The following is an 8001-nucleotide window of genomic DNA, read 5'->3' on the forward strand; positions in this document are numbered from 1 at the left end:
GGGGAAATTCGTATTGACACCGGTGATGATGACGACAACAACCAAATTCAGTTTTCAGAAAATTTGTCACCCATAACATTCTCCCTCCTTTTTTTTTTTTTTTTTGTGTGCATGTGTGTTCTTTATCGTCTTTCACATTGCGATTTGCAACTTCCTATGTTGGGCCTTACAACACTTTCTTCAAAATGAGAACAGCTATTTGGCAACTGTCATAAATATTTTTTATTCTTCTTTACAAGTGACTAAGGCCCCTTTCACACTGGGGCGGGAGGTGCGCTGACGGTATAGCGGCGCTATTTTTAGCGCCAATACACCGTCGGAATTGTGGCAGTATTCAACCACTAGCGCTAGCGGCCGAAAAAGGGTTAATACCACCAGCAATGCGCCTCTGCAGAGGTGCATTGCCGTCGGTATTACCACGGCGTGCCATTGTTTTCAATGTGGAGGAGAGGTAAACACACCGCTCCAATGATGCGGCTGGCAGGACTTTTGGAGCGGTCCTGCTATTGCACCGCCTCAGTGTGAAAGCACTCTGGATTTCACACTGAGACTGCAGGGCAGAAGATTTCGGGTGGTATTTAGGTGCTATTTTTAGCGCCAACCGCCTGAAAAACGCCTGAGTGTGAAAGGGGCCTTATACTAGCAAACAAGGTATGTGTAGCAAGAAGAAATCACAATGTAGCAAAGTAAATGAAATTGGCTATCGCATCTTTTTATTTTATTGTACTTTAAATCGGCAACATATAGCTGTGCTTTCACAATTCAAGCCTTTTTAAAAAAATCTTAGGTTGTCTATGCTTTTGCAATTTAGGCTTATACAATCCATTATAGTAGCATATGCCTTTCAGGCTATAAGATTTTAAACCAAAAATGCAAATGTGCTGCGACCCTGAGGTTGCTGTGAGTAAACATTGTTGGCTCTTACACATTTCAAGCGACACAAGCCCTTACACATAAAACCTGAGGCTACTATGAGTTTCGGGCAATGCAAGCATTTACCAATAGCAATCTAAGGTACTCCATGGATTTGCATTTTGGGTTTATTCAATCCCAGAAGCTCCAGGATATCTGTGCTTTTGCATTTCAAGATATGCAAGCCCTTACTAATGCTAACTTCAGGTTGTCCTCTTTTGTCCTTTTGCATTGTTCAAGCCTTTACTCATAGCAACCTCAGCTTGTTTGTGCTCATGTGTTTTTTGCTGATAGAACAAGCCCTTACTCATAACAACCCCAGAAAGTGGCTATGTATAGCCCCAGAATTTGTGTTGCTGTTATAACCCGAGATAAATGGAGTTAAGGATGGATCCCATGAAGCTGCACATCCATGCAGACCCAATGGTATTGGAATGAATGCCATTCTCGGGCTGGGCTTTCGCTAGGCCACACGCACAACCCAGGTTGGGGGTGGGGGGGCCAAGACTGAGATTGCCATTCATTTCAATACCATTGGGTCTACATTGATGTGCGGCTTCATGGGATCCATCCTTTGCTCAACAGTTGTTTTGGAGCCGAGACAAGCTCCTTCCCTGCTCTGCACTCACAATGGTGGACACAGGATTGCTTTCCCATGTAGCCTAAGACCTTTTTCACACTGGGGCGTTTTTCAGGCGATTTAGCGTTAAAAAAAGCGCCTGAAAGAAGCTGCATCTGCAATCCCAATGTGAAAGCCCAAGTGCTTTCACACTGAGGCGCTGCGCTGGCAGGACGTGAAAAAAAGTCCTGCAAGCAGTTTCTTTGCAGCGATTTAGGAGCGTTGAATACACCGTTCCGAAAGCGCCCTTTCCCAATGAGGCGCTTTTTTTTTTAACGCCAAAGCGCCTAAAAAATGCCCCAGTGTGAAAGGGGGTCTTGGCGGCGCTTTACAGGCGCTGGCAGTGTGAAAATGCTCTGAAAGTACTTAGGCTTTCACATTGGGATTGCAGATGAGGCTTCTTTTCAGGTGCTTAACGCCAAAGCGCCTGAAAAATGCCCCAGTGTGAAAGGGGTCTAAGCGGCACACATTTTACATTAGTGACTCATATAAAATAGAGAGAGATATTTTATTTTAGCAGGAGTATTGGTGTCTTTTCTTTGTTATATACCCGCACACAGTAAGGAATCTGCAGCTATGGTTTATTTGTCTCTGGCTTAGAATGTAACCCATACATGAAAAATGTCACCGGTCTGTGTTTCCTTGTGTGTTTTAATAGTCCAGAGTTATTTGTCACTTGATTATCTAAGGGAATCAGAGTATTGGTTAAATAGAATTATCTATCTGTGTGACCTGTTTTAGTGGTCTACTGCATCCTGCATCTGTAAGTTTGTTCTATTTTAAATGAGAAGCCGCTAAAATAAATTATGGCTGGCAATGTTTTATTACAGTTGATTGTATTATCCTCTTTTATTTATTCAATTATGACTAGTTAATATAGATATCATTCACCTGCTTCTCTCCTCTCTCTTTTAGCTGTTTTTTTTTTTTTTTTGTGTTTATTTATAACAGAGAAACTGGTCCACATGGACTACAACAAAGTCAATAAATTATCATTGTTACAGGTAAAGGTACATATGCATGGGATACACAACATTGTTAGTGACGTGGGTTTTAACCTTTGCACTATTGGGTGTGCCCCTAAAAGTTATTGGAGTAGCAGGTGTTTGTGCCAAACTCGTGGGCGTGATCCCCAATGCGGACAGTAGTATCACAACTCGTTTATAGTGTGGTTTTGTATGTTAACATAGTATTTAATGGAGAGTCTCAGCCCTGCAGGCCCAGCTTCCCTTCTTATTTTGTGAGAGGACTCGCAGTCACAATTATAGAACAGCAGAATTAGAGAAAGAGAAAAAAAGGGGGTGAGGCACCAGAATAGAGAGAGCGAAAATAAAAAGGGGTGTGGGGGGGTGTACACAAACATGGATTCAGATAATCGCTCCTTGAGGCGTTGTCGTCCCATTGTATGTCGCAGGTACTTGAGGGGATGACATCTGTAGTGGGGGTGATTGGGGGTCCTTTTAGCTGTTTTCACTCCAAAAATTACCGTATTTTTTTGCTCCTTGAGATGCACCTGACCATAAGACGCACCTAGGTTTTAGAGGAGGAAAAGAAGAAAAAAAAATATTCTGAACCAAATGGTGTACTAAAATATTTACCAGTGCCCATGAATTGCAGCCTGACCAGTGCCTGGCAAGGACATCATCACATCCGACAGAGCAACCCGAGCCAGCGCATCGGCCGCGCTCCGTTCAGCCTGCTCTGTCTTCTGTCTGTGACAGGCAAAGCCGAGTACAATGTGACAGGCTCATGATGACAGGATTGCCTGGCGCCATCTAGTATTCTAACGTTGCGGCGGGGGGGTGGGTGTTCCTGGTCAGTATTCGCTTCATAAGACGCACGGGCATTCCCCCCCCCAATTAGGGAGGGTGTCTTATGGAGCAAAAAATACGGTACTAATGTCTGCTTGGGTCCTCACAGAACAAGCACCAAAGGGCTGTAAATTGGGCACCAACGATTTAGAGGAGGGTGGGTGTGAGTGTGTGTATATATTTTAAATTAAAAAAGATACCGTATATACTCGAATATAAGCTGAGGTACCTAATTTTACCACAAAAATATGGGAAAAATTATTGACTCGAGTATAAGCCTAGGGTGTCCATCTGCATGGCTCACTTTGCCTCACTGTGCTAATGCCTAGACTTGCGTTTAACATGGGAGTATATAGAAGGGGTGCCCAGGTTTGAAAAATCAGTGCTCCCTGGCCATAAGTCCCCCCCAGACAGCAAACTTTGCACACATGTAGAGGAGAACTGGGGCTACATGTGTGCCAAGTTTCGGGTCCAGGGGACCCAAGGCCGGGTCCCCAAATTTACTAGAAGAATGACTGTTTATTATTGGAGTCTATGGAAGGGGTGCCCAACTTTGAAAAATCGGTGTTCCCCGGACAACAAACTTTGCACACTTATAGAGGAATAGTGGGGCTATAATGTGTATATAAGTTTGGGGTCGGTTTGCAGGTGCTATTTTTAGCGCAATAGCGCCTGCAAACCGCTCCAGTGTGAAAGGGGTCTCATAGAACGAATTGAGACTTGCATATAACTTTTATGTTGCAGTAATCTCTTTTCGCCAGTAGATGTTCTCAGTCTTGCGGCCTGAATGACACCAAGTACACTACAGTGCCTTGAAAAAGTATTCATACCTCTTAAATTTAAATTTTCCACATTTTGTCAAACATAAATGCATTTTATTTTATGTGATTGACCAACACAAAGCGGCACATAATTGTGAAGTGAAAGGAAAATGATAAATGGTTTTCAAATTTAATATCTGTAAAGTGTGGCGTGTATTTGTATTCAGCCTCCTTTATTCTGACACCCCTAACTAAAATCTAGTGGAACCAATTGCCTTCAGAAGTCATTAGTACATGGAGTCCATCTGTGTGTAATTTATGGAAATTGGGAGGAAGGCCTCAATAAGAGACCCTCATTTGGTACACCATATAGGTCTGGTACCTCACCCTAATCAATAATATACAAAATAATGCACCCTAACAAACTCAATATAAGGACTATAACGGTACTCAATTTTTGTAAATAGAATTTATTTTATGATAAAAATTGTGTGTAATTTAATCTCAGTATATTAACAGCTGTTCTTTGAATCCCTCAGGGGTTTGTTAGAGAACCTGAAGCCCTGTACACACGGACGCGATTCTTGTCAAGAAAAAAACTTTTTTCTTTGCCGGCCGAGTGTACAGACGTACGATTCAAGTATACACACGCTCGGGTTTCTCGGCAGGAAAACACTGCCGAGAATCACGACAAGAAAATAGAGAGCAGGTTCTCTATTTTTCTCGACGAGAAACCTCAAAGCCTCGTAGACACGCACGGTATACTCGGCAAAAAAAGCTCTGCCAGCAGTTTACTTGCCCAGAAAACCATGTGTGTGTACGAGGTTTTAGTGAACAAACCGCATCATGAAGACCAAGGAACACACCAGACAGGTCAGGGATAAAGTTGTGGAGAAGTTTAAAGCAGGGTTAGGTTACAGTATATAAATATATCCCAAGCTTGGAACATCTCAAGGAGCTCTGTTCAATCCATCATCCGAATATGGCAAGAGTATGGCACAACTGCAAACCTACCAAGACATGACCGTCCACCTAAACTGGCAGGCCGGGCAAGGAGAGCATTAATCAGAGAAGCAGCCAAGAGGTCCATAGTAACTCTGGAGGAGCTTCAGAGATCCACAGTTCAGGTGGGAGAATCTGTCCACAGGACAACTATTAGGCCGCGTACACACAACCGTTTTTTGTGTTTTAAATTTTTTTCAAGGGTCTAGAAAAAACGTTTTTTTCAACCCGATCATTAAAACGGCCTTGCCGACAAACGATCGTGAAAAAAAAAATTCTCTAGCAAAGCGCGGTGGTGTACAACACGTGCGACGGCACTTTAAAGGGGAAGTTCCATGTGGATGACGCCACCCTTTGGGCTGCTTTTGCTGATTTTGTTTTAGTAAAAGACGATTCACGCTTTTCAGTCTGTTACAGCGTGATGAATGTGCTTACTCCATTATTAACGGTATTTTTACCCGAACGAGCGCTCCCGTCTCATAACTTGCTTCTGAGCATGTGCGGGTTTTTTTTCACGTCGTTAAAGCCCAGACACGACCATTTTTTTACAACCTTTAAAAACGACGTGAAAAAAAATAGTATGTTCGAAATTTTTAATGCCCATTTTTAGATTGTGAAAAATGCTCTGGAGCCCACACACGATCGTTTTTAATGACATAAAAAAAACGTCGTTTTTTAGAACCCGAAAAATGGTTGTGTGTACGCGGCATTTGTTGTGCTCTCCACAAATCTGGACTTTATGGAAGAGTGGGAAGAAGAAAGTCATATGAAGTCCAGTTTGCAGTTTGAGAAAAGCCATGTGAGGGACACGGCAAACGTGGAAGAAGGTGCTCTGATCAGACCAAAATTGAAATTTTGGCCTAAAAGCAAAATGTTATTTGTGGTGGAAAACGAACACTGCACATCACCCTGAATCCACCAGCAGGGACAGGGAAGCTGGTCAGAGTTGATGGGAAGATGGATGGAGCCAAATACAGGACAATCTTAGTAGAAAATCTGTTAGAGTCTGTAAAAGACTTGAGACTGGGGCGGAGGTTCACCTTCCAGCAGGACAACGACCCTAAAGATACAGCCAGAGCTACAATGGAATGGTTTAAATCAAAGTATATTCATGTGTTAGAATGGCCCAGTGGAAGTCCAGACCAAAATCCAATTGAGAATCTGTGGCAAGACTTGAAAATTGCTGTTCACAGACGCTCTCCATCCAATCTGACAGAACTTGAGATATTTTGCAAAGAAGAATGGGCAAAAATGTTACTCTCTAGGGGCTAGATTCAGGTAGGGGCGCGCATAGTTACGGCGGCGCAGCGTATTGTATTTACGCTACGCCGACGTAAGTTAGAGAGGCAAGCACTGTATTCACAAAGCACTTGCCTTCTAAGTTACGGCGGCGTAGCGTAAATGGGGCCGGCGTAAGCGCGCGTAATTCAAATGTGGATGAGGGGGCATGTTTTATGTTAATTCTTGGTGACCCGACGTGATTGACGTTTTTCCCAAACGGCGCATGCGCCGCCCGTGGAATTTCCCAGTGTGCATTGCTCCAAAGTACGCCGCAAGGACATCATTGGTTTCGACGTGAACGTAAATTACGTCCAGCCCTATTCGCGAACGACTTACGCAAACAACGTAAAAAATTAAAATTTCGACACGGGAACGACGGCCATACTTAACATTGCTTGCGCCTCCTAATAGCAGGAGTAACCTTACGCCGAAAAAGCCTAACGTAAACGACGTAAAAAAATAGCGCCGGGCGTACGTAAATTTGTGAATCGGCGTATATAGGTCATTTGCATATTCTACGCCGAAAACGCCACCTAGCGGCCAGCGTAAATGTGCACCCTAAGATACGACGGTGTAAGAGACTTACGCCAGTCGCATCTTAGGCTAATGTCGGCGTATCTTGCTTTCTGAATACAGAAAGAAGATACGCCGGCGCAGCTTTGAATTTACGCGGCGTATCTATAGATACGCCGGCGTAAATTCTCTCTGAATCTAGCCCTAGATGTGCAAAGCTGGTAGAGACATCCCCAAAAAGACTTGTAGCTAAAATTGTAGAGAAAGGGGGTTCTACAAAGTATTGACTTAGAGGGGCTGAATACAAATGTAGGCCACACTTTTCACATATTTATTTGTAAACAATTTTAAAATCCATTTATAATTTTCCTTCCGCTTCACAATTCTGTGCCACTTTGTGTTGGTCTATCACATAAAATCCTAATAAAAATGCATTTAATTTTTTGGTTGTAACATGACAAAATTTGCAATATTTCAAGGGGTGTGAATACTTTTTCAAAGCACTGTATATTACCCAAAGTATTGGGATGCCTGCCTTTACACGCACATGAACTTTAATGGCATCCCAGTTTTAGTCCGTAGGGTTCAATATTGAGATGGCCCACCCTTTGCAGCTATAACAGCTTCAACTCTTCTGGGAAGGCTGTCCACAAGGCTTAGGAGTGTGTCTATGGGAATGTTTGACCATTCTTCCAGAAGCACATTTGTGAGGTCAGGCAGTGATGTGGATGAGAAGGTCTGGCTCACAGTCTCCGCTCTAATTCATCTCAAAGGTGTTCTATGGAGTTGAGTCAAGTTCCTCCACCCCAACTCGCTCATCCATGTCTTTATGGACCTTGCTTTGTGCACTGGTCCAAATCATTTGGTGGAGGGGGGATTATGGTGTGGGGTTGTTTTTCAGGGGTTCAAGTGAATGGAACTCTTAAGGCGTCGGCATACCAAGACATTTTGGACAATTTCATGCTCTCAACTTTGTGGGAACAGTTTGGGGAAGGATCCTTCCTGTTCCAACATGACTGCTCACCAGTGCACAAAGCAAGGTCCATAAAGACATGAATGAGCGAGTTTGAGGTGGAGGAACTTGACAGACCTGCACAGAGTC

This window comes from Rana temporaria, chromosome 9 (assembly GCF_905171775.1).
Source record: "Rana temporaria chromosome 9, aRanTem1.1, whole genome shotgun sequence".
Taxonomy (NCBI): Eukaryota; Metazoa; Chordata; class Amphibia; order Anura; family Ranidae; genus Rana; species Rana temporaria.